The 20,000-nt window shown below is 45.4% G+C and overlaps 1 protein-coding gene across 2 annotated transcripts in view; it reads right to left on the minus strand.

Moving 5' to 3' along the window:
- Nucleotides 1–6,029, minus strand: part of LOC149371337 (cell adhesion molecule Dscam1-like) — a 188,608-nt gene extending 182,579 nt beyond the window's left edge. For both annotated transcript variants that reach the window (XM_089565380.1, XM_089565368.1), the window contains exons 1-2: nucleotides 5,864–6,029; nucleotides 580–736 (exon numbers count right to left, since the gene is read on the minus strand). The gene's annotated coding sequence lies outside the window, so the exon portion shown is untranslated. The remainder of the gene's footprint in view (nucleotides 1–579; nucleotides 737–5,863) is intronic.
- Between the last annotated feature and the right edge of the window lie 13,971 nt (nucleotides 6,030–20,000).

Genomic DNA, 20,000 nt, shown 5'->3' on the forward strand with positions numbered 1-20,000 from the left:
TTTAGGTGCTCTTAAGTAATAGTGTACTGGAACTGGTGACCGATGGTGACCCACATCTAAAGATCCTGCTTAATTTCAGCTTGCTTCGTGTTCCCTGTATCTGAGACATGGACTAGGTTTCACCGACGTCCGGGCATGAAACGCAAGCTGACCGTTAATCTAGGTCTAATCGACCTGCGTACCCGCTACCTAAAACACCGAGTTGCTGAGTGTAGAATTCAGGCATTCTTTCAAAATCATAAGGTGTTGTACTGGGTTATTTTTGAGTAATGAGGCAATGAGTTTACGTTAACTGCAGCAAATATTACACCCTATTTCCTAACCATGCTGTCGCAACATGGGCTAGGCCCCCTTCCACATGGCCGCACACCTCTGTGACTGGTGTTCTCTAGATGTGACCAAGCACGACTTACACAACAGCAGATGCGAATGTTGATTTTATTCTCAGGTTCTGGGAACATGTCCCTGTCGCCATGGCTTCATGCGATAGGCTCTGCATCTGTAGGTGCAACTACTGGTTGCCCGAGAGCGACTATATGCGTGTGAGGACTTTCACTGTTTGCAAAAATGCGCACTCACCACCTCGGACGTGCGAGAGGCGGCTCTTGACGAGTCCCACGCTGTTGGATGCCACGCACCGGTATGTGGCCGAGTGCACTTCCGGCCGGAACTGGGAAGGAACGAAGGCCGGAAGTACGAGAGAGCCGTCTGACCGCTTCTCCCGAAGACCCGGAACCTGCGCACAGCGTGAAAGCAATCTTGGTGAGCTTGTGTGCTGGCGTAATTAAGTGTCCAAGACGTCCAAAGTTTACGGGTCCAATGGTGGAGAGACTGGTGTCCTTAGGGTTTTTGCGCTCCAAGGAGAACAAAAAGGGTGTGTCGGTCTCGTTGTCCACTGTCTCGGAAGCTCACGCGAAACTGACCCCCTCCTCACCCTTGGCGACCATTTTAGTGGTGCGCCAGTGGCCATGTACTGCTGGAGAAGAGTCTGTACTTCCGAAAAGTGCGCCGACTTATGGGTTTGAGTTTTCACTACTCTGAAATTTCTGCGAAGTTTCTAGTGAGTCGTTTTAAAGAAGCATTTCTGCTACTTGTGCGGAAGGTGAAGTTGGCAAGAAATTTCTACAACTTGTTATTGCTAATCTTAGGCATTTAGTTTGCGGCTCTGCGTATATTCATAAAATAAACAAAAAATCACGCCCCCTCCCTCCCGTTTTAGTGCACCGTCATTACTCACGTACAGCTGGTACTGAAATTCGCCTTTCTGCCCGAGCTACACCTGGGTGCGATTTGGGGCAGATTTGGGTGCGGACAGAAGCTACGACCTCTTCCTTCATAAGGTATACTTAGAACTAGACTGCTGAAGATCCACAATAAAGAAGGTCTATTCAGGTTATTGGTCACCTCAAAAGTTCCCTTGTCTACAAACGCAGATACAAAAGGAAAACATCATGTTTTAGCCCAGCATGGTGCCCTATTTTTTTCCTAGTTCTCGCTGTATGTACTGAAATTAACCTGTTCAGCCACACTTGCCCAGTTCAAGGGTAGGCTTAATTTGCAAATACATGTTTGCAGGCGTGGTATTAGATTCGACGTGGAGCTGTTGCCTTAGGATTACATGGGTTTTGGCGAAACTAGTGATGTGTTAGATGTTGTGTCTACGTGCAGGCAACAAGTAGACATGGAGAGTATAGATATGAAGTGAACAAGAACGTCATATATATCTTTGTGAGAGAAGCCAACAGCCACAGAAACCAAGGGGAACAGGGGATTTTTAATTAATTTCTTTTTCGGTGTTGATTAGTTTAGAATATTACTGAATATGTCATCGCTTAAAGCTAATTGATTAGAAAAGCAGAAGAAAAAACAGCGGCATGAGGTTGTTTTTTCTTCTGCTTTTCTAATCAATTAGCTTTAAGCGATGACATATTCAGTAATATTCTAAACTAATCAACACCGAAAAAGAAATTAATTAAAAATCCCCTGTTCCCCTTGGTTTCTGTGGCTGTTGGCTTCTCTCATATTTATAACGAGCCCCTCATTCCCCTCACCTTGTTTGCTTATATATATCTTTGTGGCATTTTAGACAAGCGATATATTTTTGGATGGCTGTGAGAGAACGGTTTGCTTTAAGCAGTGAAATATAGCGACAGATACAAACTACGCTCGGGAAAAGTTATCTGTAAATGAAACTTGAGGAAGCAGTCTCAAGGATAAAAGTATTTGGGCGGATATCATACCTGTCTGCCACTAGATATTTTCTTTTGACCTGTCTCTGAGAATTGTTGTGCCGAGAAATGTCCACCCATAACACGTACTCAGCACACACAGGCGGTCATTGGAGGCCCGAGATAAACTGAAATGGCATTCGGTGTATACGGATGCAGCAAGCTGAAGGAAGACACCCATGCATGGTACCGACCGTATGGGTGCTACATCAGTGTTGGCTCGTTCCGGATGCATATATGTTTTGTACAGCGATGGCTGTACAATAGTGATTTACTTGGGGTAAAAGAAGTTGCCATCGCATCTGTGAACGTAAGCTTCCGGGTTCGCCCTGTGGCCAATGTATACCACGTGTGTCAGGGACACACGGGGTATACGTGTAACACACGTGGCATATATGTAGTATACATGACACGTGGTAGGACACACATGTCAGGGACACACAGGCCCTCACTAAGCTTGAAAAATAGACCTTTTGTGACAAAAAGATGACTTCGGGCAAATTAATACCTGTGTTGGAGGATGAGAGAACAGACGAATCATGTTAACTGTAGCTGGCTAGCTAAATTGTAATAGTTAACTTTTTACTATTACAGACAGGCACCTGGTTGCTATTAGATATTTGTGGCTGACGATTATTAACGGCTATGTCTGCTTTTAGAATTTCGAAAACGTGATTTTCCATGAAGCTGCAGGTCAACAAATTTTGGCTGCTTCTCGTGAAATTTGAAAATCTTGCGCTGGGTGTATGCACACAGCGACGTCCATCAAATCACGTCACTCCACGGCTCACGTACCACCTTACAATCTCTGTCTCGCGCGAGATATCCGCGCTGCGCTGCTCGCCGCAGCTCACTGCCTCCAGGGAATGGGGGGGGGGGGGGGGGGGGGGGGGGACACATGGCATGTGCGTTGCGGAGTGACATAACGAAACTGCCTGGCGCTCGACTTTCGAATTGCGCGAGGAATGACCCACATTTGTTGATCCACAGCGTTGAGGGCTGTCCCGTTTTCGAAATTCTAAAAAATTATGTGGTTATTACTAATGGTTAGTTACACATCTCTTATTGCAGCCAGGTGGTGCCTGTTTGTAACAGGTAAATAGTTATTTGTTATAATTGTGAAGACGAAGACGACCGTTCTGCTTAGCGGCGGCATTGTCATCGCTGCGCGTCCTGTGTTCTCGCCTTCGCCGACCACGGACTGTTGCCGCCCTGCTCCTGAGGTCCCAGTGCCTTTAACAAACCCCCATCCTACATTTGGTGGAGGTGCTGGGACCTTTTGACACAACTTCTGTCCGACAGTTCCGATCTTTCCCAATGGTCCCAAGTGTGTGACGACGCCTTCGATTCCTTGCGCCGTATCCTAACTGCCCCACCGATACTGCGCCACTTCGACCCGGCCGCACCCACCGAGGTCCATACTGACGCCAGTGGGGTAGGCCTCGGCGCCGTACTCGCACAACGCAAACCTGGCTTCGCCGAATACGTCGTTGCCTATGCCAGCCGCACGATCACACAGGCTGAATCTAATTACTCAGTCACTGAAAAAGAGTGTCTGGCGATAGTTTGGGCCCTTACCAAGTTCCGCTATTACCTCTACGGCCGCCCAATTGAAGGCCTGACTGACCACCACGCGCTGTGCTGGCTTTCCTCTCTGAACGACCCATCCGGTCGCCTCGCGAGGGGGCCCTTCGCCTCCAGGAATACGACATCCACGTCGTGTATCGTACTGGCCGCAAACATTAAGACGCCGACGCTCTATCGCGCTGCCCACTTCCAGCCAATACTTCGAGCCTTTCAACCTTAGACGCCTCCTCACCGATGCTTCACATCAGCGCCATGCCTTCGGCGCAGCGTGCCGACCCATGGATCTTTTCTCTTCTTGACTTCCTCACCAACTCTACGGCTGCGTCTCCTTCGCGTGCTCTTCGCCGCCATGCTTCCCATTTCTCAATTCGTGATAACCTCCTTTATCGCCGCAACTACAGCTCAGATGGCCGCAAATGGTTGCTAGTTATTCCCCGTCACCTTCGCTCGGAAGTTCGCGCCCATTTTCACGCTGACCCGGAGTGTGGTCATTTCGGAGTGTTCAAGACCTACGCTCGCATCCGGCTACGATATTATTGGCGTGGCATGTACACCTTCATCCTCAAATACGTGCGCTCGTGCCTTACCTGTCAACGTCGCAAGCCACCTCCTCAACGTTCTGCTGGAGAATTGCAGCCACTACCCTGCCCGCCACGCCCATTTTACCGCGTCGGCATTGATTTATACGGCCCCCTTCCCTTCCGTACACTTCGGCCGGCAACCGTTGGGCTATCGTCGTGGTTGACCATTTGACAAGGTATGCCGAAACCGCCACCCTTCCAGCTGCCACAGCCTCCGAAGTTGCCTCGTTTATTTTAAACCGATTCATCCTTCGTCACGGCGCCCCTCGCGAATATCTGAGCGACAGAGGCCGCGCCTTTTTATCCGATGTTGTGAAAGCACTGCTCACCAAGTGCAATATAATTCATCGCACCACCTCCGCATATCATCCGCAAACCAATGGTCTCACCGAGCGCTTTAACCGTACCCTCGGTGACATGTTATCTATGTACGTCTCTTCAAACCAGTCTAACTGGGATCTTGTGCTTCCGTATGTAACCTATGCGTACAATACCGCAACGCAGTCCACTACTTGCTTTTCTCCTTTCTTTCTCCTTTACGGCCGTCACCCTTCTGCTACCATCGACACCATTCTGCCGTACCAAACTGACGCTTCCGAGTATACGCCTCTATCTGAAGCCGCCCAGCACGCCGAAGATTGTCGCCGCCTCGCCCGTGCTCCCACAAGTGACAACCAGTGCAGAGAGAAATCCCGCCACGACCTCAATCAAACAGCGCCACACTTCCCCAATGGCTCCCTTGTGTGGCTCTGGGTTCCGACAAATACTCCGGGCCTGTCGTCAAAATTTCTCGCCAAATACCATGGCCCATACCGTGTCCTGGAGCGTACATCTCCAGTTAATTACACAGTCGAACCTCTCGTGCCGTCATCTGATCGCCGCTGCCGTGGACGCGAGACTGTTCACGTCCAGCGCCTCAAGCCATTCTACGACCCAGCCATCCTGCCCGCGCCCTAAGTCGCCATGTTGGCTCCTCTTTTCCCCGGGGGCAATTGTGAAGACAAAGACGACCGTTCTGCTTAGCGGCGGCATTGCCATCGCTGCGCGTGCTGTGTTCCCGCCTTCGCCGAGCACGGACTGTTGCCGCCCTGCTCCTGAGGTCCCAGTGCCTTTAACAAACCCCCATCCTAGATAATTTATTTTACTGGCGCACTGGTTAACATGATTCTTCTCTTTTATGACGTCTGCCAACACCGGCATTACTATACCGAAGAACCCTATTTTTATCTTAAAATGCCTATTAAAAAAAAGAGCAGCTGCAGACTTCCGAGAAACACTCGGGATATTAACCCAGCGGGCATGGACAATGAGGACAGTTGTGATCGGGGGGAAGGCGCTCTCGAAATGCGTCATCTGCAGTAGGCACGCACTCCAATGTAGTGCCATACGGTTAGTTGTAGTTCTCAGGTGCTCGTGCAGGTAGTGGAATGTCAAGAAATTTTGCCTTTAATTTCGCTTTTTGCTCACCGTAGTGGCTTGACTGCCGTCTTCCTTCTCCCAGTGAATGTTCGGCTGGGGCTGGCCCTGGGCCGAGCACGGAAGCACGGCTCCTGTCTCGCTCGAGAACTCCACCACCGTCGGAGGCTCCAGAACGAAAATGGGACCACGAGCACTTCCCTGAAGAGAGCCCGAAGCCAACACTGCGAGGAAAAGAGAGAGAAAGGAAAGAGGAGAAAATAAGATTGCTCGAAGTACCTACTGTGCATGCCATGCTCAGGACAAGTTCAGCGTTCCACAAGGAAAGAATGAAATTGCATCTGTAAGGCACAGCAAAGAACTGCTAAGTAGGTCAGCTTAGTGCATATTAATCACAGAAAAGGGAACCCAAAATAGTACGGGACGCTCACTGAAATCTGAAATGCCTTATTTTGATGCACACGAGGTACACATTAATAGCACTAAGAGTAGCGTGGAGAAGGCCGACAATATCGTTGCCATCAGTGAATGAAAAATGGCGTCAACCTTTATGTTCCAACGTTTAGTCGCTGACACAGGAGGCTTTTCGCTCCGTTTTAAAATTTGGCGTCCAGCCTTTTAATGCAATTGTGCCAACTGCATCCTTTTTGTGCCGCTTCAGCTCGGCCTTTAAACTTCTCAATTAAGGATGAAAAGCAGCTTGCAAGAACGTATAGATTGTTGCAGTTTTTGCACTTACAGCAGCTTATACAAAGTTAAAAAAGCTTCAGGGTGTTATTTGTATGATGTCAGAAATTAAGAAAGAAATGAAAGGGTTAGGCGATCCTGCAAGCGAGTTGCGTACGTGTGCGGAAACATTAAATAACGCATCATCGCAATTGTTTTCTCCTTTTCAGGGCACTAAAAAAACAGTTTACGGTTGTGTACTTTGAGAGATACACGTCCGGTTTAATCGAATCAAGGACTTCTAGTGACAAAAAATGAGGCTGAATGAGTAAGAAAAGTTTTTTCTGTAAAATGTTTTGACTGCGCAAACAAAGCTTTGCGGAAGGACAGTTTAGCCTACAGAAAAAAAAACACCTTTGGCAATGTACTCTGTTTGCACAATAAAAAAAAAAGGCTGTTCCGCAAGGCGAGAAAGAAAAAAGAAACCGCTTAGTCAATTTGCATTTGAATAAAATCAATGTTAATGCTTTTAACGTCGTCAGAAGACAGTTTTAACATCTGCAATGCATTGGCAAGCAGACGGCTACACCTTAACCATTGCGTGATAGGGCGAGGAGTATTTTTTTACTTAGAAAGACGATAGTAATTGAAGCTCAGTGCGAGTATAGCGAAGAAAATCTTGAAAAGTTTAAAATATATCTTTACTCAAGAAAATTGGTTTATTCGGAAAAAAGTGACTTCAGTATCAAGAACCTATGGACATTAACCGCACACTTTTTTTTTGGCGAGTGCGTTCATTGCAGAGCCTCGCAAATTGTTTGCTGAAATTAAGGACACGCGAAGTGCTTTGAACAAGATTATTTTTGAGTCAAAACAGTTTTTTGGTGGGGTGTTGAATGACTGGCGAAGCGCGAAATACGAAAGCATATAAACGGCGAAAAAAAAAAAAATGGCCGCTGCGATGTCGTCATACGCGGCCGGCAAAATTGTGACGAGCGAATGCGTAACGTGTAGTATCGTCACACATTAAACTACTGAAAAGCGAATAAAATTCTCTTCATTTAAAGTGGGAGTAGCTGGACTAAAAGCGGCTCTCTGCCAGAAAAGACAGAGGATGTTATTTCCAGAGGCCCTAATATTGCTCAACCCTAAATACACGAGACGTGAAAAATTCACTAGTTGCTTCCCTTTAAATGCAGCTGAAGAGGTTCTAGAATTCGCTCAACTTTAATTGCACGAATGCGTGAAACATGCTGGTAAAGGTTGCGAAGCTCTTTTATGCTAGAATTTCAGGGGGTGACGTTATTAGAAAATAAAGCGGCGGTAGCGTTCACGCTTCTCCGCAGCGCACACTATCGATTTGCGACCTGATGTTGACGTCGTCTACGACTGCGTTATATTTTCAACGCACAATGCACTTGCTCGAGCTAAGAAATCCGAAGCCGCCAAAGGCAAAGCCCGCGGAGCTTTGTTTGGCGGCATCCGATGACGAATGATTTGTCGAGCGAAGGGGGCGGAAACTTGAATGCTCACCAAAGATAACGCCATTTTTGAGCTTCACGGCACTTCTACTACGTATTAGAGGAAAAGTTCGAGCATCGTTGAGACTTTAATCGGCGATGACGTCGCCATTTTAATTGCTAGCGCAAAAAGACCTCGGTATGCTTTGGCTAAAAGATTCATACATTCGAATCCCTGAATTTGGCCAAATACCTGAAAAGAACCTCAGCTTACATTTAGAAAATCACGACATGCGGTACTGTGTGGCCGAATTCAGCAATCGAATACTGGCTTATAACTTCAGCGTTGCTTGTAGCGAGGCACCGGAAATGCATAAATGGCTGCATTCATTGCTGTACACGTAGATAAGTCACACAATGCCCTGCTCTCTCTTTTTGCCAGCACCAATAAATAGCATCATCATCATAATCATCAATCCGACTACGTCCACTGCAGGGCAAAGGCTGCTCCCATGTCTCTCCAATTAACCTGTCCTTTGTTAGCTGCGGCAACCTTATCCCCTCAGACTTCTTAATCTCATCCGCCCACCTAACTTCCTGCCGCCCCCTGCTATGCTTGCCTTCTCTTGGATTCCACTCCGTTACTCTCTAACGCGAAGGCGAGATAATATCTGGTCATTAAGACCAGCTATTATCTCGCCTTCGCGTTGCATGCCCTGCCAAAGCCGAATTCTTCCTCTCGATTTCGGCTAGGATGACATTAACTCACGTTTCACTGGCTGAATCAAAAGCACCAACTAGCCCGTCTTTCATCTTTAACCTTAACCCGCGTTAAAGTCTCTCTCTCTCTCTCTTAACCGCCTTTGATTCCTCACTCACTCTGCCCGCTTCCGATCTCTTAACGTTACACCTATCATTCTTCTTTCCATAGCTCGCTGCGTTGTCTTTAACTTAAGCTGAACCCTCTTTGTAAGCCTCCACGTTTCTGCCCCATAGGTGAGTAGCGGTAAGATATAGCTGTTGTATACTTTTCTCTTCAGCCATATTGTTAAACTGCCGTACATTATCTTAGAGAACCTACCATGTTCGGCCCAGTCTATTCTTATTCTTCTAGTTATTTTCCTTTCATTACCCGGGTAAGCAGTCACTGCCTTTCCTAAGTTGAAGCAGTGCATTATCACTACCAGCAACTCGGTACCAATTGTGAATAGAAGTAATAAATTACAGCGCTGACCACTTCAGCTCCAATATGCTCAACTGTTGCGAGGCGCTGCCAGAGTGCACGGTTGCACAACTGTCTAGACACGACTACTCTTCTTTCTGCGATTGTTTTCAGGCGTTCAGTTATAATCAGGCAGAACTGCGTTTCTGGGTTGCTGCAATAATTAGATTCGGTTTGTTCAACGCTACTCAGATATTATCATTCACTGTGTTGACCAGTTAATCCTTGTGTTAGCAGTTCTGCGGCAGTGCCGTTTGTAATAGCGGGCAGTAAATACTGATGGATAGGTGAAACTAGGGAAAAGAGACACAACATAGGAGAAGATGCGAACATCGCGGCGATGGAGTTCGGGCAGATTTGTAATCCAGCGCCGTCCTATCTGCACCTTCTGTTCTGTTTTGTCTTTTTTCGCTGGTTTCAGTCCGCTGAACATAGCGCATTAGCTGAACCAGCAAGCTATGTTTTTATAATGTATGCTGATTCTGCAGGTGAAGGCAACTCCGAAAAACATTTGCATTATACAAGCCTTCACATTAAGTACTCGCTCCTTTCTTTCCCCACGCTTGGGATAGGCGGCACTTGTAACTGGTTGAGATGGATGTGATGTCGAAATATTTGACATAAGGCGTGTTTTAACGAGGTAGAAGTCGTGTATATAGAGTAAGGGCTAAAAATAACAATTTCATTTAATAATGAACCGAATGAATTGCCCATTTACGTCTCTTTTCACACATTGTTCTTTACATTGCATTTGGAAATAATGCAGCGTTCTTTTTTTTAAAGGATCACAGCTTCACTGAGTCTGCGATCCATTGACTTGTACGGCCGGACAGACACATTGTCACTGCAGTAAGCCCGATTACTTTCTCGGTGGTCCACAAGGAGTTGCTTAAGTACTTAACAAATTCCAAAATGAGGGCGGAGCAGATGCCACTGAGACCGAAATTTGTGATAACACTGCATCCGTCGTGCTGCATTAACGAAGAAAGCTGCCGGCAGCTAGCGTTAAAAGAAACATGTACAACGTTCTCGGAAAAAAATTTCGAAAATTGGAAAATTGTAAGATGCTGTTATGGAATTATTGAAGGTAAAGGTTCATTGTTATATGTGACAAAATGTGTTTCTTTTAAAGTGTTTCCATCGATCGCATCGAACAGTTAAGACGGCCTTAAGAAATCAATGGGCAACGCTTTTGATGATAGCAATGAAGCTAATAAAAAAAATGCGACTGACATCGGGTAATCTGCACACATATTGACTGTTATAGTGAACTCTTATATTATAATAAAAAAGTGCATTCTTAAAAGGTTTCCCGCTCAAAAATGCTTGTGTCCAGAATTTTCGACTATGATTACTCACGCGTGTTCAAAATTTAAGTGGCGAAAAAATATTTAACAGTGAAATGGCACCGTAATGCCTCACAATCATAGCTAACTTCCCAAACCTAGAGTCGCAAGTCAAAGCAACTTAACTCTGCCGAACCTCTTTGACTTCCATTCTGAATAAGCCGCCCCGCCCAGACTCCTATTTTTATATTTCTTAACGCATGATAGCATTAGTCACTTATGCGCCATTAAACTCAAATCAACTCAACTCAACTCAACTCAACTCAACTCAACTCAACTCAACTCAACTCAACTCAACTATTTTCTCATTTCGATAAAACTTCGGCTCTAGTCTTCAGTTTTACTTTCGTATGTTTCTGAGTGTGTTTCGCAGTGTTTGGCATTGAAGGAATATGTGTAGACCGCGTGAATAAATTCGGAGCCGTAGGAGCAAAGAACCGACATTTTGAGAAAAACCTTGCGAATATGGCAGCGTCGCTATACTTTAGTTGGTGAAATTTGCACATTATTAGGCATACTACATGTGAACAGCTACCACAACACTAACAAAAAGCAGCTTTACCTAAATTTTATAAGACTTTCTCAGGAAAAAGAACGGAGAACAATAGTGCTTTTTACTGCCAATGTCTTTATCTTCCCAACCATCTTCATTAACCAAGCACAGCGCTCTTTTAATGCGATCGACACCGCAAAGGCATGGATCGAATATTATCGTGGCATCCGCAGGGCTACCAACGGCTCTCGCGGATTGTGTTCAAGCCTGCTGTTCTGTTAACGCTATGAAATCGAACATGAACTTTTCTTTTCCCGTCATTTTTTTTTTGCGCACCAGGAAAGCTGTTCGTCCTGCTAGCTAAACTTAGTCCGTGCAATGTTCCCCAGCAACTGTCAGTGCGCGCTGAAAAGGGAAAGTTATACACGAGTAAGAGCGTGACTGAAACGCGTATAGCGTGTGTGTTTCATATGTATTGCGGTTGCGAAAGGGGACCTCACCGCGAGTTTCTGCCTGCACAGCATTCGGACGCAAACAGAGCTCGAGCTTAGTTTGGGGTCCCTCTAGCTTAGCTATTTATGTGCAAATGACCGTTAGTGCCCACGCGAACCTTCGTGTTTGCTCTGCCATGACAAACGACGAAGCAGGTAAGAACGTAGTTGAGGTCTGGAAGCTCCGTAATGCCCACTCCATGGAAATGACGCCGCTTGAACAGAGTCCACTATTCATCGAGAAGTTTGGCTGCGACTTCCCTTCGCAAGTTCCATAGCGTCCGTCTTTATGAACTAGTAGTGAGCTCGCTTGGCGCCGAGCTCACTAGTGGAAGTTTGAGATTACTTGCGGGCTTTTTATTATACGTTAGGCATACCTCGTGGTTGTGGTTGTTGTCAGAAGTGCTCGCGAAGTTTCCATCAGGGCTGCTACCGTGAGAGTGGATGATCCTTTACGCCAATGGGTTTGTCTGATAAAGTCTTATGAGTTCGCGGTCAGTTTTGGTCGAGTTCCCTCAAGTTACTCGTTGGTCTTGATAAGTAGCGGAATGTGATTTGCATGTCGCCGCTAAAACAGCACTGTAACTACTGCAATACCCCGAAGTCAGGTACTTCGACTGAAGAATTCTGAGACGTGATCGTTTTGAAACTATGCGGACCGCAGTAGCAATTAACCCACGCATTTAGTGAGTTTCATTGTTGTGTTGGCAAGATATCGTCTGATTTTTGAGTATCTATCCCCTGCGACCGTGGAGCACAGTCTGGTGTTTGGCTAATTTGTTAACCGCGTGCGCATCTCCAGGTCTCACAAATAACAAACATGGCTTAGTTTGGGGAGAACACACACAGCCTCTGCGCTGGATTAGCATTCTTGCAGGTTAACTTCATGACTCTACTTTCGAACTTAGTAGTTCCTTCCAATTTTACTGAACGCCCCTGCTTACTAGGCTTTATGCAGGAAGTTTATGCCTCCGTGCGTTTTTTGACAGTTCGGCTTTCAAATGAGTAGTTATATTCTGTTTCGCGCAAAATCTGTACAGGGATTTGATAACGACGCACTTCCCGCCCTCACTCTATCGTTCCGTCTACTTTAGGCTCATGGGTCATGATGGTTTAAAGCGAGTGCGTAAAATGCCAATTTCTCCTTGCACCAAAACATTTTTTTATAAATGACACACCGAAACTCTACCTGTCAACACGTGGCTCGATCGAAACAATATTTTTCTGTTTTCTCTAAACTGCCGCTTGTGCAATGTGCCTGAAACAATTGAACATATTGTTTTATAGACTGCAAAGACGCGATTTTGCAGAGGACGGTACAGAAAGATTTCCTCCTAAATTCCTACAGTGTGCACTACCTTGTTGTTTCCCAACTTGACTAGAAGCTCTATGATATGATTCTTCTGATTGGACTTCATAGCCTTTGGAAAGCGCGCATGCAAGACCACAACGTTGAACCTGTTGTTTCGCCCAGAATTCATTTTTATTTATTTATTTATTTATTTATTTATTTATTTATTTATTTATTTATTTATTTATTTATTTATTATACCCTCAGGGCCATTACGGCATTACAGAGGGGAGTGGTTACAAAAAATGAAATTTAACAAACAGGAGTTAATTAAACAGGCGAAGTACAAACATGACTACTACACATACATTGTTAGCTAAGACATTCAGGGAAAGAAAAAAAAACAACGCAGTATAAAATACATCCTAGTTAAACAATGTTAGCTATGACATTCTTGAATAAATGATGATCGGTGATGGTGGCCGTCGAAAAAGGAAGGTGATTCCACTCATTCGATGTGCGTGGTAGGAATGACTGAAAAAAAGTTTTAGTTCTGCAGAAAGGGATGCCAACCTTATGAATGTGATCTAGTCTTGATGATACGTACTGAGGGGGTGAGATAAGTTCGGTATTAAACTGCGGGTGATAGAATAACTTGTGAAAAAGGGAAAGGCGAAAAATTTTGCGACGTGATGATAAGGATGGTAGGTTAAGGCTAGATTACATGGCACTGATGCTTGCTGTTCTGGCATAGCTAGAAAGAATGAAGCGAGTAGAGTTATTCTGAACCATTTCCAAAGCTTGTGTTAGGTTTGTTAGGCCGGGATCCCAAATTGACGCGGCGTATTCGAGTTTGGGCCGTATTAGAGTTTTGTAAAGGAGTAATTTTTTAGAGAGGATGGCACTTTAGAAAAATTGCGTCGTAAGTAGCCAAGCATTCGATTAGCATTGGATATTATATGCGCGGTGTGAACGGCCCATGTTCACATCGCGCTGCAGGTAAAGGAATATTGCTGCAGGAATGCAGGAATATTGCTGCAGGTAAAGGACATTTACAAAGAATTAGACTTTTTACCGGATTGGTTTCCTTTTCTAATGCGCTGTATATCCTTCCCGGCTTTTTAGTTCTAATATGCTTACTATAATGTTTGTCCTACGTAGCACCTACCTAGGTTCTGTGTAGATTTTTTTCCTGTGTGTGTATAGACACACACATATGTAATACTTTCCGTGCAAAACCATGTAAATAAATACCATGAAAGAAAAAAAAAAACCTGTGGTGGCTTAGTTATTATAGCACTTGGCTGCTGGCCCGAATGAGGCGGATTCGATCCCGGCCACTGCGGCCGAATTTCTATGGAGGCGAAATTCTAAAGGCCCGTGTACTGTGCCATATCAGGGAACGTTAATTAGCCCCAGGTGGTCGAAATTTCCGGAGCCTTTCACTACGGCGTCCCTCATAGCCTGAGTCGCTTTGGGACGTTAATACACAATAAACCAAACCAAATGCATTCGCACGCACGCCATGCACGCACGCACACGCAACCAAATTTTGAGGGCTAGAAGAATAATTCTCTGAGCGTTCAGAAGACACAACACTCGAAGGCTGTACAGTGATCCAGCTATACAAGAGCTTACGAAGTTGTGCGAAAAAATGAGAAAACTAATCAGCACTGTGTTATAAAAGTCACCTGTGAAAAAAGGTGCTCGTCCCTAAGAAACCTAAGCTGGCTCTGTTTTTGGTAACCTGCAGAGGTATTCTAAATGTTTGGCCATATTAGGCACTCTGGGAAAACTACAAATGAAACAAAAAAGAGATCACGAAAATTATATAGGTTATTTAGACAAGGTACAAGCACATTCTTTTGGTATATTGTGCAGAGGAATGGGACATGCTAACGCCATCATCGTCAGTCCTAATGCTGGTGATGAAATAATCAACGTTTTATCTGCTGGAGAAATTAAGATCGCAGCACTAGGTGTGTCAAAGCACAGCAACACTTTTCAGTTGCGAGTACCGCACGTCTTATGTTAGTGTGGAGGGCGCTAAATGACTTAGTATATGCTGAGTACATAGCTTAATTTTCCCCCTTTTGCCGAATGTTCTGTTATGTTATCAAAATAACCTTTACAAACTCAGGAGAAAGTGCTACACTTTATAGTTTAAGTGACGCAAAAAAGCGTGCGAATACCCGGGAGTAAGCCCGGGACAGTCATTAAGGAAGGGGTGCCGAGGAGAAGATGCACCCACGCCCTATCATTACACCTAACGTGTAGTGCGACAGGGTGGAGTGCTGAGCCCAGTGCTCATGCCCTTGTCGGCCTTCACGACTTACTGCCACATTCAGCCCAATTCTTCATTTGCGTGGACAACGTCAGTATTCGGGAATCAGGTGTGGCGCAACCGCAAGCTCGTGAGAAATATCAGGTGGTGGAATCGATGCGGAATTCGCACCTCTACCGGTAAGGCCACGTTGTTTAGGTGAGAAGTGTTTCTTTGTTTCGTTTACACACATGCAATGAGAGCATACGCCACATGTACAGGTGAAAAGCTGCGCCCTACAAATTTATTTCTTGCTTTTTTCGGTTATTTTGCAGATATTTTGCTTATTTTGCAAAATATCTCCGGAGCTTCTATATCTTGTCCGAAAGACTGCCCATGTTCTCTGTTGTCTCGGAGGAATTGATGGGGCGCATCAGTGCTGTGGGCGCTACAGCTGCACAATGTGCTTCCTGCAGTACAGCCTCCCCATATTCGGGAATAATAGAAGTACAAAAGTCTAGCTCCCGAGAGTGTGTTAGCGCGCTCTCTTCGCATAGGTGCAGCCCTGCTGGAATGTTGGCGCCATTGCAAACCAAACGTGGGCAGCTGTTTGCATCACCCGGGAGCATGCCAATACCACATAGGTGACAGCTGACACCCCGAGAGCTCCTATTCGACACTTCACTCGGGTCCCTTGTTCCCATATGGCAACCCCCCTTGTTACCAGGCCACGTAACACGCTCGCTGAAGGGTCAAGTGTTCCCTGCGCTTTTCCGTCCCCGAGACCACTGTTTTATTTATGAACCTACATCAAGCGCGAGTGCTCCTTTCTATATTTTGCGCCAGGAAAAAGGCCAGGGTATCAGTGCTACGGTTTGTGCTTTACTAGTGCTGTAACCTCAATTTCTAGAAGATGGCAGGGACTTATAGAATATTCTAAAACATGCCACGTTAGAATTTTGAAATTCTGTCTAAAGTCACCAATCTCCTCCGACTGCCAGTCAGTTCCATCAGTCCTGAAGGGTCAGTGATCATAACGGCAAGGTTCGTCTTAAGTACAAATAGCGCACCACACTCCCTCAATGGATGCAGTACTCGCCGTCCTTCACGTTGCCATTGAGTTAAATGGTTAAAACCACTTACAGAAATGAACTGTTTTATTTTCCTGAATCTATACCCGCCCATCAACGCCTGAAAGCAGCACAATGCCACGGCAGCACAAAAATGTTGTCTCCGAAATCCTTCAACCGCGGGACAATCATACAAAATCATACTTTACCGCGGGACAATCATACAAAAAGATGACGCATTTCCTCTGTGGTTGCAGGACACTACGACCTCCCATGAAACCACCGCGCGGATGAAATTGTTCGATCTTTCCACAATGACGGTCTTCATCTAGTTATCCCTATCACGTTCCGGTTTTCTGGAGCCTGGATTACAGTTCCGTCTTCCGCCTTGAAGGATCTTCGTGAAGCGACGTGAAGGATCTTGGCTTTGTAGTCTATGGCTCGGTGTGGCTTTCACAAGCCGACACTAATTCCTCATTGATATGGCCGACACCCCTGCTTGTGACAGCTGTGGCTGTGACGAGGCAAAAGGACATCTGCTTTCTCGATGCATTACAATTAGCTCTACAAGAAAAGGCTGTGCTACGCAATAGATCTCCTAGATCCCCGTCATTTGACTAAGGATAACCGTCTCGAAGTGCGGCAACAGCTATTTACAGTACTGAACGTATACGAAATTCTATTTCGCTTCATGAGGGTGTGGCCGTTGCGCGACAGGTTGTGTCTTTGCAGCACCAATGTTCTTACCTAACCCCTTTGCTTTCCACAACTTTGCTTTAACTCCCACGTATTTTTTGTCCAGTGCGGGGCAGCTAATTGGAGCACCCTTCGGGTTAACCTTCATGCCAGTCCTCTTGCTCACGTTTAAAAGAAAGAATGGCAGGAACGTTTTAATTTTTTCTTTCTATTCCAATCCCTTTGCCTTCTCCCCATGTGAAGTCAAGAAATAGCGAACTATGAGATAGTTAATCTCCCTGCTCTTCGGTAATTTTCTCTCTCTCACTAGTAACAAGAGTCCCTTAGCTTCCCCCCTACCCTGAGCTCCCTCGAATACACAGTCGGTAGGCTTATTAGATCTTCCGAAAATAAACCAGGTGTTAAGATAACTTGTCATGCAAGGTTCTAGATTAGCAAAGGGCATGGGCTTGATAACACATGAAAGAATATTGACGCAGGAAGCGCTCATCGAATACATTTTTGTCCACTTCGCTAAAGGACTGTGTTACAGCCACAGCGCAACGTAAGGGGAATGGGAATTAAAATGCCGAGGAACACGCATTGAATTTATATCTCTGTTAGCGTGTTCTTACGGAGACAAGGAAGTAGCTGTTTAAGCACTCTTTGCTGACCTTTCTGTTTCATCCGGTGCGGTACGAGTTCATGCGGAGGTATCCTTGAAGTGCATCGAGAGCTAAAAGACATTCTAGAGATGAATGCTTATTAGATATGCTGTTGCGCTTCCTGTGAGTGCATGAAAAGAAACCAAATCTCTTTAAAGGAATGGAATATCGGTAATTTAATACTCTCGAGAAATGCTCGGACACAATTTGCGAAATTAAACCTGGCATGTGGAACGAGGAAGTGTACTGATACATGAGTAGTGCCGAGCTCGGAATGTTTCCATTATCCATCTTCTTTTCACTGGCCCAGGAATGAAACCAACGGTGTTTTGTTTTATTTTGCTAAAAAGAGTACCATCAAAACCTTCACGCGACTTGCTTTCCCGTTTTTCTCTTCCTTTTCGCTGTTGCTTTTCTGGAAGAGCTCACCGTTCACTTCACTCCCATATCTTACATATGAAATTCGCCAGACACGGTCAAAACGACATTTAGCGCATGCTAAAGCGAAATATAGGGGCGGAGATGCTTGTTATGATCTCAGGCAAGGAACAGCAGAATTTGCAGTAAGTCTAAGGATTTTGTGGAGCGCTAACTTTCTTACTCGTCTTTCTGCCACAGAAGGTCACCGTTTGTTATTTCTTTTATTCACTTCAATTTATCCGGGAGCACCTCTATTTGTTTGTAGCCTGCTGTATGCTGACATGGCGATACATTTTGAGAAACTTGGCCCCCAGAGAAAACAGCAATGACATCTATCATTGAACACAGTTTCCCCAAAATACTGTTTAACATCCAATGCTTGCATTAGCCTGTGGGAAGCGGAGGGAGGAAGTATAAAGGGAGCAAGGCGAAAATTTCTACTGGTGCCCCCTTCTCTCCCCCCCCCCCCTCCCCCCCGCCGCTCTCCTTTTTCGAAAAGTAACAACAGTGCAGTACATAGGGCGATTGATGAGACGAAACCAACGACAACTTGCAGCATGGCGCCTTTATTGCGGTGAACTAATGAGAGGAACGAAATGAATGTAGCAGATTCAAAATGAAGAAGCATTTGGAAATCGGAAGGAAAATAAAAGAAAAACATCGGCGCGTGTGCACCACAACCAAGGCAGTACTACGTCATCGTTCGCAGTGAGATAGCGATTTTTTCACAGTGATATTACTCAATGTGTGCTAAGGCTTGAATGAGTGGTATTAACTAGCTTGCGGGATGTCTGAGACGCCCGTTTGCGCTCTTTAACTTGCTTGCATATACAAACATTCACAATACAGTGGAACGCCATAAACTGGAATTCGATGGCAATAACTGCATCGTAGCACGTGCTTCTTCTTGCATAAGTTTGGGCCAGGTGTGCATTAGGATTCACTAAGGCGCATACTGCTAAGCTTGTTCTAGGTTGCTAAAAGTCCTCGCACTTTGTCCCTACGTTCTGCCTTCTTATTTGAAGACGCCGTTTACGTAGGATGAAACAGCTGTGTTGGACTAGGTGGCGCACTACGCTGTAGGTCAGTGACGAATTTGTTAGTAAGGCTTGAGCAAGTTAAGTGGAAGTGTCTCATGAACGTGTATCACGCCTATCAAAGCTCGAATGCGCGAAACTTTCTTGCCCTGCTGAAGCACACTGACTCATGCTCCGCCTCACTTGCTGTCTGACGGAGTGCACAGAGAGCCATTTTTTGAACCATGTTCATTCACCAATTTTTGCTTTATTTTCCCAATACTCAAATCACTGCTTTAGAGAGAGAGAGAGAGACTCTTTAATGAAATGCAGAGAATTTAGCCGGCGTTTAAAAATCGCTGGCATGCTACTCTGCGTAGGAAGGGGAATTTGGGAGAAAAAGACAGAAGGAGAGCAGCGTGGAAGAGGTAAAAAAAAAAAAACCCGAAGATAAAATGCGGCCATGAAATGGGTACTAAGGATGCAATGGCGACTATTGATGTAACCTATGGAATGATGGAGCGCATAGTCCGACAAATGGGCTGACGAAGTTCACTGCATGAAGAATGCATGAAGGTAACGTGCAAGTGAATTTAGAGCTTATCAAGATGTCCAATGTCTTTTAAATATGTAAAAAGAAAGTTCATTGCAAGTCTCTGTTGCCTGAAGCAGGCTAAGGGACTTAAAACTTTGTCCATTGTTAGGGGCACTGGGCAGAGCTTCTGCATGCAATGTTCATAGTACGCACGCTCATTAGCATACGCAGGGCACACAAGTAGGATATGTTCCACAGTTTCTATAGAGGCACAATTGTCACAATGCGGACTGTTCGTTTGTCCAAAACGGTATCGCAAGCCGTTTGTATATGCAGAATTCAGACGAAGTCGGTGATAAAGTGTTTCCAGTTGTCGAGGAATTCTGGGTGAGAGTCTTGATCTAAGATGTGGGTCGATTGAGTGAAGAAATTGGTACTGATGTGTCGGCCAACTCCAAAGCCGATACGTTTCTTCGTAAGCAAAACTTTTAGCCATTTGGGACGCATCCGATTTCGTGAAAAAAGTTCGAATGTATCTCCGATGTTGATGGCCCTTACGGGCCGCTTCATCTGCT

Source organism: Amblyomma mixtum, chromosome 1, assembly GCF_055824585.1.
Source record: "Amblyomma mixtum isolate Tamu chromosome 1, ASM5582458v1, whole genome shotgun sequence".
Classification (NCBI taxonomy): domain Eukaryota; kingdom Metazoa; phylum Arthropoda; class Arachnida; order Ixodida; family Ixodidae; genus Amblyomma; species Amblyomma mixtum.